This window comes from Ailuropoda melanoleuca, chromosome 5, assembly GCF_002007445.2.
Source record: "Ailuropoda melanoleuca isolate Jingjing chromosome 5, ASM200744v2, whole genome shotgun sequence".
Lineage (NCBI taxonomy): Eukaryota > Metazoa > Chordata > Mammalia > Carnivora > Ursidae > Ailuropoda > Ailuropoda melanoleuca.
Genome location: NC_048222.1, coordinates 110187304 through 110204865, shown reverse-complemented (window position 1 = coordinate 110204865; position 17562 = coordinate 110187304). Strand labels below are relative to the sequence as shown.

At 37.6% G+C, this 17562-nt stretch overlaps 1 protein-coding gene across 1 annotated transcript in view; it reads right to left on the bottom strand.

The window, feature by feature from the left end:
* ANAPC10 (anaphase promoting complex subunit 10) overlaps positions 1-17562 on the bottom strand; it is a 240135-nt gene that overhangs the window by 104334 nt on the left and 118239 nt on the right. The gene's annotated exons all lie outside the window — the stretch shown is intronic.

Here is a 17562-nt window from a genome sequence, read left to right as displayed (position 1 = left end):
GAGACCCCACCAGCATCATCATTGACATCCATATTTCTCCCAATAGTCTCTTCATGGATATCTAGGATTTTAAAAGCATATATCCCCCAAATCCTCCAGTCTTCACCCACTTCCCATTTCCAAAGCCACTTCCGTATCTTTAGGTATTTGTTCCCACAGCATGCCTACTTCATGGTACCAGATGTGTCTGCTCAGGCCGCTATAACAAAATACCACAGACTCTGTGCCTCAAACAACAGAAATAAATGTTCTCAACATTCTGGAGGCTGGAATGAACAAGGTCCAGCAGGGTTCAGTTTCCTGGCTTCAGTTCTCTTCCTGGCTTACGGATGCTTACCCTCTCAGTGTGTCTTCACATGGCCTTTCCTTGGTGAGTGTGGAAAGAGAGAGAGAGAGAGAGTCCTCTCTGGTATTTCTCCTTATAAGGAGACTAATCCTGGGAGATTAGGGCCACATGCTTTTTATACCCATTTAACCTTATTTACTTCCTTAAGAGTCTCATCTCCAAATACAGCCATATCGGGGGTTAAGTTTTCAATATATGGATTTTAGGGGGACACAAATATTCAGTCTATAATAGTTTCTAACTCTTTTCTAATTCCCTTGTGATTTTTTCTTTGAGGTTGACCCACTGGTTGTTTAATTTTTACAAATTTGTGAATTTTCCGGTTTCCTTCTGTTATTGATTTCTAACATCATCCTGTTGTGGTCAAAGAAGATACTTTGTATGATATCTATATTTAAAATCTATTTTAAGGGGCGCCTGGGTGGCACAGCGGTTAAGCGTCTGCCTTCGGCTCAGGGCGTGATCCTGGCGTTGTGGGATCGAGCCCCACATCAGGCTCCTCCGCTATGAGCCTGCTTCTTCCTCTCCCACTCCCCCTGCTTGTGTTCCCTCTCTTGCTGGCTCTCTCTATCTCTGTCAAATAAATGAATAAAAATCTTTAAAAAAAAAATAAATAAAATCTATTTTAAATGTAAAGTTCATGACCTAACATATATCTATCCCAGAGACCATTCCACATTCACTTGAGAAGAATGTGTATTCTGTTGTTATTGAGTAGAGTACCCTATATATGCCTATTAGATCTAGTTGGTTTATTATGTTGTTCAAGTCCTCTAATTTCTCACTTTTCTTCTGTCTGGTTGTTCTATCCATGATTGAGAGTTGAGTGTTGAAGTCTCCAACTATTACTGTAGAAATATGTCCCTCTCCCTTCAATTCTGTCAGTTTTTGCTTTATATATTTTGATGGTCTATTATTAGATGCATAAATGTTTATAATGGTTTTAGCTTTACTCTATTAAACCTTTTATTAATATATAATGTCCTCCTTTGTCTCTTGTGACCTTTTTTTATTTAAAGTCTATTTTGTCTGACATTAACATAGCTACCTCTATTCTCTTTTGGTTACCATTTGCATGGCCTACCTTTTTCCATCCTTCTACTTTCAACCAATTTGTGTCTTTGGATCTAAAGTAAGTCTCTTGTAGACAGCATATAGTTGGATCTGTTCTGTTTTGTTTTGTTTTTGAGAGAGAGTGCAAGTTGGAAGGGTGCAGAGGAGAGGGAAAGAGAGAGAATCCCAAGCAGGCACCACACTTAGCAGAGCCCAATGCAGGCCTTGATCTCATGACCTTGAGATCATGACCTGAGCCAAAATCAAGTGTTGGACACCTAACTGACTGAGCCACCCAAGGGGCTCCTGGATCTGTTTTTTAATCCTTTCTGTCTTTTTATTGGACAGTTTAATCTATTTACATTTAGTAATTGTTAATAAGGAGGCACTTACTTCTGTCATTTTGTTGTTTATTTTCTATATGCCTTATAGCTTTCTTATCCTTCATGTGTTGCATATGGTCTTTTTTCTATTTAGTTGATTTTGGGGGAGTAAAATGTTTTAATTCCCTTCTAATTTTCTTTTATGTATATCCTATAACTATTTTCATTGTAGTTACCATGGAGATTATATTTAACATCCCAAAGTTATAACATTGTAATTGGAATTTATAACAGATTAACTCCAAAAAGATACAAAAGTTCTGCCTTTTATAGCTCTATCCCAACCCCTTCAGTTAATAATGTCACAAAATTATGTCTTCATACACTGTATGTCCAAGAACTCAAACTAATAATTGTTTGTTAAAAAGGGCGCTAGTCTCTTGAAATTATGTAGAAAACAAAATGTGGAGTTACAAGTAAAAGTTACAGTAACACTAGCTTTTAGACCAATAAATTTAAAAAACTTATTAGTGTCACGTAAGTAATGTGGAAAATTAAAAGTGGAGTTATATTCTACTGAGAACTTTATTTCTTCATACAGCTTCAAGTTATTACCTAACATCTTTTCATTTCAATCTTCAGGACTCCCTTTAAGACTTCTTGCAGGGCAGGTCTAGTGGTACAGAACTCTCCCAGATTTTGTTTACTTGGCAACATCTTAATTTCTCCCCTACTTCTGAGAAACAGTTTTGCTGGATATAAGATTATTGGTTGCCAAATTCTTTCTTTCAACATTTTGAGTATATTGGCCCACTGCCTTCTGGCTAGCAAAGTTTCTGCAGATAATCTTATTGAGGATCTCTTGTGTGTGAGCATTTGCTTTCCTCTTGCTGCTCTCAAGATTCTCTGTCTTTGACTTTTTGGCACTTTGATTACAATGTGTCTTGGTGTGGATCTCTTTGATCATCCTACTTGGAATTCATTGAGCTTCTTGGATGTTTATCTTCACATCTTTCATCAAATTTTTGAGGTTTTTAGCCATTATTTCTCCAATGATCTCTTCTTCCCTCTCTCTCTTTTATTCCTAGGACTCCCACAATGGATAAGTTGGTCCACTTGATGGTGCCCCACAAGTTACTTAGTCTCTCTTCACTTTTCTTGTCTTTTTTTCCCCCTGTTCTTCACACTCGGTAAGTTCAACTGTCCTATCTTCAAATTTGCTGAATCTTTCTTCTGCCTGTTCAAATGTCTTTGAATCCCTCTAGTGAATTTTCTACTTCAGTTATTATGCTTTTCAACTATATAATTTCTTTTTTTTAAAGATTTTATCTATTTATTTGACAGAGAGAGAGCACAAGCAGGGGGAATTTTCTACTTCAGTTATTATGCTTTTCAACTATATAATTTCTTTTTTTTAAAGATTTTATCTATTTATTTGACAGAGAGAGAGCACAAGCAGGGGGAATTTTCTACTTCAGTTATTATGCTTTTCAACTATATAATTTCTTTTTTTTAAAGATTTTATCTATTTATTTGACAGAGAGAGAGCACAAGCAGGGGGAATTTTCTACTTCAGTTATTATGCTTTTCAACTATATAATTTCTTTTTTTTAAAGATTTTATCTATTTATTTGACAGAGAGAGAGCACAAGCAGGGGGAATTTTCTACTTCAGTTATTATGCTTTTCAACTATATAATTTCTTTTTTTTAAAGATTTTATCTATTTATTTGACAGAGAGAGAGCACAAGCAGGGGGAATTTTCTACTTCAGTTATTATGCTTTTCAACTATATAATTTCTTTTTTTTAAAGATTTTATCTATTTATTTGACAGAGAGAGAGCACAAGCAGGGGGAATTTTCTACTTCAGTTATTATGCTTTTCAACTATATAATTTCTTTTTTTTAAAGATTTTATCTATTTATTTGACAGAGAGAGAGCACAAGCAGGGGGAGTAGGAGAGGGAGAAGCATGCTCACTGCTGAGCAGGGAGCCTGATGCAGGACTAGATCCCAGGACCCTGGGATCATGACCTGAGCTGAAGGCAGACACAACCAACTGAGCCACCCAGGCGCCTTCAAGTATAGAATTTCTTCTTGGCTTCTTTTTTTGGTTTTCTATCTCTTCAGTGATATTTCCATTTTGTTCATACGTTTTTTTCCTGGACTTTTCTCACATCTTCCTTTAATTCTTTGAGCATCATTATGATAGTTGCTTTGTCCAGTAGGCCTGCCTTCCAGTCTTCCTCAAGTTTCTATTTGTATATTTCTTCCCTTTGAATGGGGAATACTGCTTTGTTTCTTTATATGCCTTGAGGTATTTTTGTTGAAAGATGGACATTTGAATCTAATAATGTGGTATCTCTTGAGATCAGATTCTCTTCTTCTTCAAGGGTTTGCTGTTTTTTGTTTTTGTTTTGATCCTTGTATGTTATCTCCTTGATGAGGATCACCCTGAGATATAAACAAGGTCTTTTCAGGTCTTTTCTGAGCCTGCACCTTTTCCTGGAATGTGCAATGACTTTTTAATTTCCCCTGGATATGCAGCTGCTTTTGAATGCCCTAGTCTTTAATGTGTGGCTTCCACAAGGGGAAAAAGATCAAAATAATGGGAGGCCAATGAAAGGGGGTGCCAGCTCATCAATGCCCTGGAAGCCACTTGAGCCAGGGGGGTAGAGGCTTACAACAATGAAGCGAGGTGGTACAACAATGGCTGGCCACTTCTGTGTCTGTACTTCCATGACTAGAAGCAGCAATCAGAACTCAATATCAGATCTTCATTATTTAAAGGAAAGGGTCCTCAATGCCCACCCTGTCTCCTGCAAGTTGCACATAAGCTGCTCTAGGACCATGTGCATAGCTGTCTGCCTTGGCCTGGGGAGTGGAAGATGGGGGAGCTACCACTGTGCTAAGAGTAGAAATTGATGGAAATGAACTGTCCAAGCCTTCCTTTAGAAGCTGCAAGCCTTCAATAGACTCCAAGGTTCCAAAATAGTTACATCAAACAGATTCTGCAGTGTGATTATTGTCTAGGTGAAAAGAGAGATTTCTGGAGCTTCCTACTCCAATTTCCCAGAGTCCTCCTCTCCAGCTAAATATTTTTAAGAAATAGAGTCTGCAAATATAACATGGCTGTGAACTGAAGTGTTTTCTTTCTTTTAAAGTTAAAAAAAAAAGAAAGAAAAAGAAAAAGTTAACATAACCACCTGTTTCTACTTGGAAGAAATTCTAGAGCGCAAACGCATTTATATAGAATACTGCCTCATGACATCATAAAAAAAACCATGGTCTGACATCACATGATTCCTATAACATACAAATATTATTCTTTTTTAAAAATATTATTCTAAATGATGCCAAGATTTTGTGATTTTAGATGTGGAATTAAAGGAGAGAAATGAGATCTTTAAGTAAAAGAAACTTACATGCATGTGAAGTCTGGACTCTGAGAGAGCTGAATTCAAGCTATATCTTGGAACACAAATGAAATGTAATTCCTTCCTTCCTTCCTTCCTTCCTTCCTTCCTTCCTTCCTTCCTTCCTTCCTCCCTCCCTCCCTCCCTTCTTTCCCTTCCTTCCCTTCCTTCCTTTCCTTCCTTTCCTTCTCTCCTTCCTTCCCTCCTTCATTAAACAAAGTTATTGTATACCATCATGTACCAAGCACTGTCTTAGACACTAAATATACAACAATGAACAAAAAGACAAAGTCTCTTCTTAATAGAGTTTACATTTAGATAGACAAAAAATAGTAAACACAATAAATAAATTACACGTTATGTTCAAAGGTGATAAGTTCTATGGAGAAAAAAAATAAAGTGGGAAAAGGGAATGAGGAGGGTCAGGGTGGATAAAAGTGCTGCTGTTTCTTCTGTAGTGTTTAGGGAAACCCTTGCTGTAGTAAATAATCTAATATTTGAATCATAGTCAATTCAGGCAGTAGTTAAAGCTTCCTTTCAATAAGTTAATATTCAATACCCAAATTAGCCTAACTTTCTCCACCTGGAGAATCTTTTGATCTTTTTCCTTATTAAATTAAAATGTACCAAAATGCTGTGCTTGTTGCTTAGTGAGCCAGTCAGTTTGATGTTAAAAAAAAAAAAACCCTGAATAAATACCCCTCCACCCCCACCCCAGAGGTGTATGCAATTATTAGAGTGATTCTTTAAAGGACTTGTTAAAATGCCAAAATAGTGCCACAGAAAACATGTGAAATAAAGATTTAAGTTTTCTTTATGGAAAAAAAAGTGTTTAACAAGGGTTTATGGGGTTTTATAAAAACACCTTAACACCTTACAGACCTAAGGGGAAAAAGCTGTATTTAAGTATCATGCACCAATAGCAGACCACCCAATGCTGATGACTAGAAGCCTCAAACAGGCCCATCCTTGGGAGCCTATGTGGAGACCCTAATTTTATGGTCATTTTAATTGTATTTAGGTTATTACCTCATGCCCCAGCAAACACCTACAGTATTTAATAAAAATGAGCACAGAACAGTGTTCTAGTTAAAGTATGTACCAAAATCATAAACTAAGTATGCTTCACCATAAATTAACTGGGTGTTTAGTGTTTCTTTGCCTTTAAGTTATATTTATTTTTCTTATAACATGGTATGCTTCACTATATACCAAATCAATGTTAATTGACTTAGCATTTAGACACACTCTTCTATCTCTAGCTCATACACCCACAAACACACCTGCCCTACATATTATAAAGTGATAAGTACAGTTAATCAACCCTCCAGATATTCAAAAGAATGACTATATTAGATCACTGGAGCTGAAAAGCAAATCTTGGAAAGAAAACAAAAAGAACATACATTTTGTATCTGTCTAGAGTCCAGCTGTAGTGCTACTAGTTACAGCAAAGTTGAGTCAGATACAAAAAGTTGTGGCCTTCCTCTGCAAAGCAGAAGGAACTATCTTGAAAAAAACCAAACTCTTCATTTTGTATTTGTCTATAGTCTAAATATTGGATTCTTAATTGTATGCTTTAGGGCTCTGCAGAAAAAAAATTAATAGAGGAGGGCAACATATAGTATTTAGAATTGATGTTCTTTACTGCCACCACTGTCTGACTAGATATTCCAACACAAATCCCTTAATTACCAAACTTGTAGCTTCTTCTATTTCCTTACCTGGTCATTCCATAGATCATCAAATTTAGATCTGCACAACCTTCCCCCTACAACATTATACTAAAGGAGTTCTTGTTTCAGTCTCCCAAAATCTCCTAATTGCCAACATTGCCGGTCTTTTCAGTCCCCAGCTGATTTGATTCTCAGTAACTTTTACCTTATAGAATACTTCTTCTTCCATGAAACTCTCTCTGACTTGCCCTTTCACACCACTACCATCATGGTTCTCATCCCCCAGTCTTAGAACCCCTTCTCAGTCTCCCATACTGTCTTTTTTTCCTCTGATCATTTTTAATTATAGATGATCCTATATCATCCTATACATTCTTCTCTTTTCACTCTGCAAACACTCCTTGAGTGATTCTATCTTAATCTACTGACTATATGGTTGTAATTCAAATTGAATGTATGATGTATTGACCTTTAAAAAAAGTAACAACAAACCTGAATTGGAAAAACAAACTAAATTGGAAAAACAAACATGAATTCTATCATGATATTTGTCTTCTCATTTCCCATCAACAAATCCCTTACTATTATCACCTCAATGCTGGCCTCTGCCTACCTCTCCAGCCTACATTTTAGTGATTCAATTTAGTTTATTATGTTTTGGCCACAATTATCTTTACTTTATATTCTTCAAATTCTTTTAGAGCCCATCTGCCTTCATACATACTACTATTTCCACTGCCTTGGACTTTACAGACCACTGATAACAGAATTCGTTACTTATTGAGGTGAAATTCACATAAAAGAAATGTAACCTTTTAAAGTGAACAATTCAGTGGAATTTAGTACAATCACAACATTGTGCAACCCCCACCTCTCTACTGTTGAAAAACATTTCTATCACTCCAGAGTAAAGCCTTTTACTCATTAAGTAGTTTCTCCCCATTCCCACCTTTCTTTACCTCCTGGCACCCACAAACTGCTGTCTCCATAGACTTGCATATTCTAGATACTTCATATAAATGGAACCTTATAATATGTGGTCTCTTATGTCTGGCTTCTCTCATTTAGTATAATGTTTTGGGGGGGTTCATTCATGTTATGGCATGTATCAGTTCTTCCTTACTTTTTGTGGCTGAATAATATTCCATTGTGTGTATATACCACTATTTGTTTATCCTTTCATCTGTCAATGGGCCTTGGGGCCGTCTCCATCTTTGGCTATTGTGAATAGTGCTGCTAAAAGTATGCTGGTACATGTACTTTTTTGACTACCTGTTTTCAGTTATTTTAGGTATATATCTGAGCATGGAATTGTGAGTTATATGGTAACTCTGTAGCTTAACTCTTAACTTTTTAAAGAACCACTAAACTGTTTTCCATAGAAGGGGAAACATTTCACATTCCCATCAGCAATGTTATGAGTGTTCAAATTTCTCCACATCCTCATCAACACTTATTATTATCTGACATTTAGATTATACCCATCCTAGTGGGTGTGAGGTGTATCTCATGTGGTATTGATTTGCATTTTCTAATGACTAATGGTTTTGAGCATCATGTATATACATGGAGAGAGAACATATAAAGCTTCATTTCTGTTTGTACATCTGCTTTGGAGAAATGTCTATTCAAGTCCTTTGCCCGTTTTTTTTTTAACTGGGCTGTTTGCTTTTTGCTGTTAAGTTGTAAGAGTTGTTTATATATTCTGCATACAAAACCCTAGTCAGATATGTATTTGCAAGTATTTTCTTCCACTGTGTAGCTGTCTTTTCACTTTCTTGATAATGTCCTTTGATGCACAAAAGCTTTTGATTTTAATAAAGTCTAATTTTTTTTAATGAGGTAGTTATTTTTATTTATTTTTTTGAGAGAGAGAGCACGAGCAAGGAAAGGGGCAGAGGGAGAGAATATCCAAGCAGATTGCTACTAAGTGTGGAGCCTGATGCAGGGCTTGATTCCACATATTGTTCTACTCAGGACCTGAGTGGAAACCTAGAGTTGGATGCTAAACCAACTGAGCCATGCAAGCGCCCCTTTAATGAAGTCTAATTTACCTATTTCTTCTTTTGTTGCTTGTGCTTTTGGTGTTATATCTGAGAATCAATTGCCAATCTATGGTCATAAAGATTCGCCCCTACATTTATTTCTAAGAGTATCATATTTAGCTCTTATATTCATAGGTCATTGATCCATTTTGGGTTAGTTTTTATATATGATGTGAAGTAAATGTCCAACTTAATTCTTTTGCATGTGAATATCCAGATGTCCAACACTATAACAGAATGTTCCCTTATCCTCTTTCCCATCTCTTCCCACCTCCCCATTCCAGTCCCTATATATCTTTCAGGGCTCAGCTTAAATGCTACCTTCCTTGTATACCTGCACCCACCCTCTCAGATGTTATTCTATTATTTAGATATTTAATAGATATTATTTTATTATCCCTATTATATGCCCACATTTCACTATGTGCTTAATTTCTGTCCTCCCTGCTACATTATAAGCTCCAGAAGGTGAAGACTATGTCTATCTAATTCACCACTACGTCACCATTGCCTAGCATGGTGTCTGCCATATATTTTGTTGAATTAATAAATGTTTGTTGCATCACCCACTTCCCATAATTTATCTCCAACCCAGGCCTCTTCTCAAATCACACTTAAGGATCCTTTATTTAATGAATATAAAATCTTTCTCTTGTTTCTAAGTTTCTGTCTAAATTGACCTTTGCTCATTCTTTGCCCATTCCTTCAAAACATGCTCAAATGTCACTTCTGTAAAGACTTTACCTGACTTCTATAGGTACTTATTCACTCCTTTATAGCACCTTGTAGCTATTTCTCTAATAGCACTTAATATATTATACTACAGTTAACTGTTACAGGTTTGGTCCTACACTAGGCTATAAACTCTTCGATGGGAGGGAACAACCATCCTTTTATTTCTTTCAGTGCCTTAAACAGTGCCAGATTCATAGTAGGATCCCAACAAATATTTGTTAAATAAATGGAAAAATGAATATGTGATTAGTGAAAAAAACATGAATCAGAGTAATTATTATTTTTCTGTGTCCCCATAAGTGCAAAGACCTGAAAGTTGCCTTAGGAATAGCTCAGGTCACTATCATAATCACCAGGCCATTTGTGGACTTACCCTTCAGATTTGCTCCTTAATTATATAAAAATCAAATTCCTAGGTCAATGAGCTTTTGAGAGAAATCATTAACAGACTTTTTTGAAATTTCCTAGATGCTTGGTATTGTGCTTGGTGCTATGGGACAGAGAAAAGAGACACAAGGCATGATCTTTGCCCTAATAATTTAGATTAGTGGAAAAGACAAATTGAAATGAAATGATTAATGAATTATACAATTAATGGATGATATAAGCATAGTCTATAACAAAGTACTAATTATCTCACAGCTTAACAGTATAAATGCAAAGGAATTCAGAAATAAACAAAATAGGTTTTTAATCTAAGAAAATGTTATTGCAGACCTGTAACAGGCTCTGTGCCAGATGCTGGCATATGAACATGAATAAGACATCCCTTTCTTCGTCAAAAACTCCTTTGAGTATCTAAATAAAATTATGAATCCTTTCTCTAGGAAAATGCATATACATTAAACATACAGCCACACACGCACACACACACACTCACGACAATATTGTAAACAATATTAGTAGGTCATGAATTAAGAAAGTCTGATCTGGAGAATTTGTCTAGGGAATATAAAATGAATAAACCCTAGAAGAAATTAAGCTTCTCCATTGTTTCTTTTAAAGCGCTTTGCTATAATCCATGTTTAAAAGCAAAATCTTTATTATTACTAGAAATAACAACAAAAAAAGATTCAAGGGTTGGTGAACAATTTCTACTCTATGGAGAAGTTATATTCCATCCAAAGAAGGCCACTTCAGCTGACAGGTACCATCCAAATGTGGGTTCAGCAATGCCTGATTCTGAAACTTTTCAAGAAAAGGCATAAATCCAGATTTTATGTGAATCCTTCTGGTTGTTAAATGTTGGTGTTGTATAAGAGACTCTTCCGTGCCTCTTCAACATCCATTCTCCCCTCCTTTGTTACTAACAGAACTCCAACTTTATTCTAGCCACAATGTCCCAAGTAAAAGTTGACACTTCCAGGCCTCATTTGTGATGGGATAGCCAGCGAAATGTCATCAGAGTTGTCAAGTGACTTATAGAGAGTGTTGAGTCACTTGGGACAGATGCTCCTTTTGCCCTTATTCCTTTCTACCTTCTTCCATCCTGAAATGTGGACATGATGGCTGGAGCTCTGACAGACATATTGGACCATGATCTGAGGCCATGACATGACTTTGAAAATAGAAGCTATGAGTTAGGAATAGTAGAGCACAAACATGGGTGGTGTCTAAGTCCTTGATGACTGTGACATTTCTATTCCACCTTGACTGCCTACTTCCAAACTTCTTTTACATAATAGAAAAATGAAAAATCAACCCTTATCTTATTTCAAATATTGTTTGGAGAAGGGGTGTGTGTTTTATGTAGCTAAACAAATTCTATTATTTCATATTTTCTTTTTAAATACAAAGTGAACCAGTAAAAGATATCCATGATCCGGGGCGCCTGGGTGGCACAGCGGTTAAGCGTCTGCCTTCGGCTCAGGGCGTGATCCCGGCGTCATGGGATCGAGCCCCACGTCAGGCTCCTCTCCTGTGAGCCTGCTTCTTCCTCTCCCACTCCCCCTGCTTGTGTTCCCTCTTCTAGCTGGCTGTCTCTATCTCTGTCGAATAAATAAATAAAATCTTAAAAAAAAAAAAAAAGATATCCATGATCCATATCCAAATAACAAGTCACCCTTTTATGACATCTTGCTGGGGACACAGAAAGCACATTAAAAGTTAATGTTATAGAAGTAGACATATATGCATATGTATATGTATGTATATATATATGCATATATTTCCCAGCTCTGTCCACTGAGAGGCCTAGAAGCAATGACACTGCAGTAGAAATGAACACACCAAGTACCTAGATCTTTGTTTTCAAATGTCATTCTCCTCATGGCAACAGAAAGAACCAGAGCTTTGGAGAGAAATGGCTGATTCCAGGACTAGGGCAGGGGACATACAGTAAGAGCTGGAAATTTCCTGCCAGAAAGTAAAGAACTAATAACAACCACCACTACAAAATGACGTGGGCATGTTGAAAGGACACAGGAGCCAATTTCTGGGGGCAATCTGATGGCTAAATATGGGGCAATTCAAACAAGAAAATAAGTAATAATAATAATAGATATAACCCATAGAATAAAGTAAACATTCACCAAGTCCATACTGATATAAATAATTGAATAAACAAGTAAATGGGGAAGAAAAGACAGATCTTTTTTTTTAAGATTTATTTATTTATTTTAGAGAGAGGGAGTGGGAGGGTGGAGCAGGGCGGAGGGAGAGGGAGAGAGGGAGAGAGAAACTCAAGCAGACTCCACGCTGAGCACAGAGCCTGAGGTGGGACTCCATCTCACCACCCTGAGATCATGACCTGAGTGGAAACCAAGAGTGGGATGCTTAACCAACTGAACCACCCAGACGCCCTGAAACACCTCTTTCTTACAGCAGAATTCCAACTAATAAATGGAGGTTGAATGATGGAAATAAGACAATTGCCATTTGGCAATACCTGAGTTAATAATTATTACAGGCTAGAATAATCAATGGATTAAAAAATTAGTAAGCAAAGGAACGGTAAAAAAACAGGATATTATATGGTCTCAATGTATCTTTCTACAAAATACTTGTTAATCACAAAGGGGAAATGGTAAATTTAAGTACAGAAATCTTGCACACACCTTCTCAACCAAGTGATCAAAATTAATATCACCTACAATGAGACAAATCAACATCCTGTATGTCCTGATACGATGCCCTGAGAAGGATATCACAGCACTTTGGTGGTATTCTTGTGAAGAAGGCATAATTCAACATGCATGCTTCAACATGAGGAAACATCAGACAAATCTAAATCAAAAGACATTCTACAAAAATAACTGGTCAGAACTCTTCAAAAGTGTCAAAGTCACGAGCAACAGAGGAAACCTGAAGAACTGCCCCAGATTAGAGAGAGCTAAAGTGACAAGCCAACTAAATGCAATGCAGAGTCTTGGATTGGATCCTGGACTATAAGAAGTGCTTGAGTGGCACAAATGGCAAGATTTGAATGAAGTCTGCAGATTAGTTAATAATATTGTTTCAGTGTTAATTTAAGAGTTTGGATTATTGCACCACGGCTATAACATATTACTATTTGGGGAAGCTGAATAAAGGACATATGGAAAGTCTCTATTTTTGTAACTCTTTTGAAACTCTGAAATTATTTCAAATAAAAAAGTTAAAAAAAAAACCTAACAGGTGTGATACTGAGATATAAAAAGAAGTACATATTTTGGTCTTTGTCCCTGTTTTCTGGTTTATAGCTCCTATATCCCTTGGAATCTCCAAAATGATGTGTCTTTTTGTATGCTAACAAAATAACTGGTGGCTGGGGGCTCTTGATAGCTCAGGATGGGGGCTAGTTGCCAAGGAAACCAACCACATGAGTAGAGTTGGATCTTTCAGCCCCACCCCCAGATCTCTGGGGAGGGGGAGAGGGAGGGGCTAGAGTTAACCACTAATGGCCAATGATTTACTCAATCATGCCTCCTTAATAAAGCCTCCATTAAAAACCCCGGCCATAGGGTTTAGAGAGCTTCCAGGTTCCTGAACACATCTAGGTGGGCTGGGAGGGTGGCCTGCCCAGAGGGCATGGAAGCATCACATACCTTGTCTTATGCATCTTTTCCAACTGGCTACTCTTGAGTTTATCCTTTATAATGAATCTGTAATCTACTAAATTAAGCACTTTTCCTGAGGTCTGTTGAGCCATTCTGGCAAATTATCAAATCTGAGGAAGGGATTATGGGGACCTCTGATATATAGCCATTTGGTCAGAAGCACAGATAAGCACCTAGACTTGCAATTGGCACCCTAAGTGCGGCACAGTCTTGTGGACCAGAACCCTTAATGTAGGGGGTTTACACTAACTCCAGGTAGTTAATGTCTTAATTGAATTACAGGACATCTAACTGGTGTCCAGAGAGCTGGAGAATTTCTTGGTGTACAAAACCCACAGGTTGGGTGTTAGAAATGCTGGTGTGAGTAGAAAAAAATAGCTTTTCCTCTAATAGGTTAATGGTTATGCTAACATATTATCCTTTCTGTCAACACTATGCTATTCATGTCTAATAGAGTTGACTATCTCATAGAATGTTTCCAGAAAAAATTTTTTTCAAATAATTTTTAAGTAGATCACTGACAGTGGGTATCTCTGAGTTACCAATGTTATCTTGTGGTGACAACCTCAGACCTATATATAAAATATCCTGAAATAGCATTCAGGATGTTTTGAGGTGGGCATAGTATGATACAAGTGGAATCTAAGAGCAATCTACATGGCAATGGTAAGACAGAAAGATTAGAAAGGAGGAGGGGCATGGCCAGGTAACAGACTATGATCGAAATGAGAGTGGAGGAGGATTTGAACTCTGGTTAGCAGTCAGTATAGAAGGGGGAGGGTCGTTCACATTTTAAAGTTCAGGATTTGAAATTTGAAAAACTAGGAAGGAGCCGCATATGCTAGTTGTCATGGAAAACAGTAGCATCTTGATAGAAATAAAGAAATTGGGAGGGACATATGATGAACCCAATTTTGGCCATGTTGAACTTTAAGCAGTGACAGAACATTTGGAGATATGAGGCTGGAACTCAGAAAAGAGATTCAAGCTGGAAGTACATTTGGGTGTCACCAGCAAAATGTTAATTGCTGAAATCATTAGAATGTATGAGCTCTTCGATGGAAAAATTGCAACAAAGAAAATCAGAGAAACAAGGGCTACAGAGGGGAAAAGACTAAAAATGGGCTATTCTCAGACTTCTGTGCCCAATTATCAGCAGAAAATATGACCACTTCAATTTTAAAATTATAGCAAGCAACTTTTGTGATAGTACCTGCCTCTCAATGATCCTCCATCTCTGCGATGGCTTATGGCCACAGGGGTGGAGTCCAATGGCCATGCTGCTTCATGACCCTACACCTTGGGCACCAATGAAGAGAATATAAAGCTGGTGCAAGGTAAGGTATTCTCTCTCTTTTTCTCTCTCCTTCCCTGGCATTTAAAACTTGGAATGGAAAGACAATGCTACTGGGAGTCACATTTATGGTAGAGCCCCATAGAAAAAGTCAACCAAGTCCTATCCCTAAGGTCTCTGAAGCTTTATCCCTAAGGTCTGGTTTTCAACTCTCCGTAACACACCAGTCTCTTTCCAACAAATGCCATCACTCCCACTTTTCCCTTTCAGGTACTTGAGATCAGTTTCCATTGTGTTGAACAAAATAATTTATGCCCCTGTCTTAGTCCATTCAGGCTGCTATAACAAAATACCAGAGATCGGGTAGCTTATAAACAACAGAGATGTATTTCTCTCACATCTGGAGGCTGGAAAGTCTAGGATCAAGGCCCTGGAAGATTTGGTGCTTGGTGAGAACACATATCCTGGTTCACAGACAAAGGGTTCAGCCCTTATGACCTAATCATCTATCAAAGACTCTCCTCTGAACACTGTAACACTGAAGATTAGATTTCAACATATGAATTTGCCCAGTGGTGAGGGAGGATGGGGACTAAACACCGTAACAACCACAAATATTTAATGATCATTCCCTCGTCGCTACTCAAACCTTAGTGTGGATGTGAATCACCTAGGCATCTTGTTAAACGTAGATTCTGATTCATTGGTCCTGGGGTGGAGACTGGTATTCTGCATTTCTAACCAGCTTCCAGATGATGCCATTACTGCTGATCTGAAGATACACTTGAAGTAGCAAGGCACCACATGACACTAGCTCTGTCCTCAAGGAACGCACAGACTGGCAAGGCAGACAAGCCATATGCCCCTGAAATGAATAATTCAGGGTATCACTGTGCAGCATAAAGTACCCTGGAGTGATTTTAGACTTGGCTCTGTTTAAACCTACTGTGTTTATTTATTTTATTTTTTTTAAATTTTTTATTATATTAGTCACCAAACCTATTGTGTTTAAACTTGCACTGAATCAAACTAGACCTCAATTTCTCCATCTGTAAAATGATGATAGGATGACTATCATGTCCTTCTCAACTGTTAAATTCAATCTGTGATTTAAAATTAAAATTGCACAAACAGGGATAATAACAACTTAGACTATTATCTATTATATGCATATAATAAGAGAAGTTATTTCTAATAAAAATATACATTTAATTATTTCAAAAATGTACACAAAATATTGAGTGGAAAATCAGTTTAATTAACAATATTTATAATCTTGTCTGATTTTAAATTGTCTTTGAATTAATGGTTAATTCTAACTTTTCCTCTTTATCTGCATTTTCTACTATCAATAGGTGTATTTTTATAAGAAACCCCAAATCTATAAAAGTTAGAGCTCATCCTTGTCAATCCCTGACTGTCCCAACCCTACCCAACTGCTCCCCAGCCCTGAGCTGGGAATGGCTCAGTCTGTCAATATGTTTGAAGCTTCCTTCTCATGACTGAGGGGAATCTGGAATTAGTTTGTCCAGTGTTCCTGGAGGTAAATTGAGACCCCCGGGAATTGAGCTACCATTTCATCTGACTGGCCTCCTGCCCAGCTTCTGGTTTTCACCCTAGCTCCCTGCTGGGATAGGAGCCCAGCCCTGAACTCCAGCCAAAAAAGCTGTAGCCCTTCCTCCACTTAATTCTTGCCAGCCCAGGAGACAAACCTGGTGAGGGGCACCACCACCACTACCATCCCAGCTTTCCCAGTTGCTAGATTGTCTGTTTTAGCCCAGGGAGACCTCCCAGAATTACAGCTCAGATAACAGCTCAGATAATGGGATATCCAGCAAAACCTGAGAAATTCTCCCCCAGGCCTAACACATTAGCCTGCCAAAAGCCTTTACAAATGACTTCTTTACATTCACAAGTAGACTGACTAGAAATACAGCAACACGTCTTGCAGGCTAATTCACTGTACTGACAAAAATAGCAACTATAGCTTAAGAGGTAAAATGTATTTATTATTCAATCATGGTAGGAGCACATACTTAAATATATATCTCCATGTGGGGCACCTGGGTGGCACAGCGGTTAAGCGTCTGCCTTCGGCTCAGGGCGTGATCCCGGCGTTATGGGATCGAGCCCCACATCAGGCTCTTCTGCTATGAGCCTGCTTCTTCCTCTCCCACTCCCCCTGCTTGTGTTCCCTCTCTCGCTGGCTGTCTCTATCTCTGTCAAATAAATAAATAAAATCTTTAAAAAAAAATATATATATATATATATATCTCCATGCTTGCATTACTGGATGATTTGTGATCATATAACATCTTTGGGACTCAGTCTCCTCATCTGTAAACTGATTGGACAACTCTCAAGTGTGTTCAATGAAAATTCTAGATAAATTTCTTTACCAAGCAATTATATTCACTTTTTGGACCCATTCTGTTTCTCCTATAGTGTTCTCACCGCTAAGTACAGCCGTGATCTCACATGACTTTTTTTTTTTTAAGACTAAATTTTATTTTATTATATTGTGTTAATCACCATACAGTACATCCCCAGATTCCGATGTAAAGTTTGATGCTTCATTAGTTGCGTATAACACCCAGTGCACCATGCAATACGTGCCCTCCCTACTACCCATCACCAG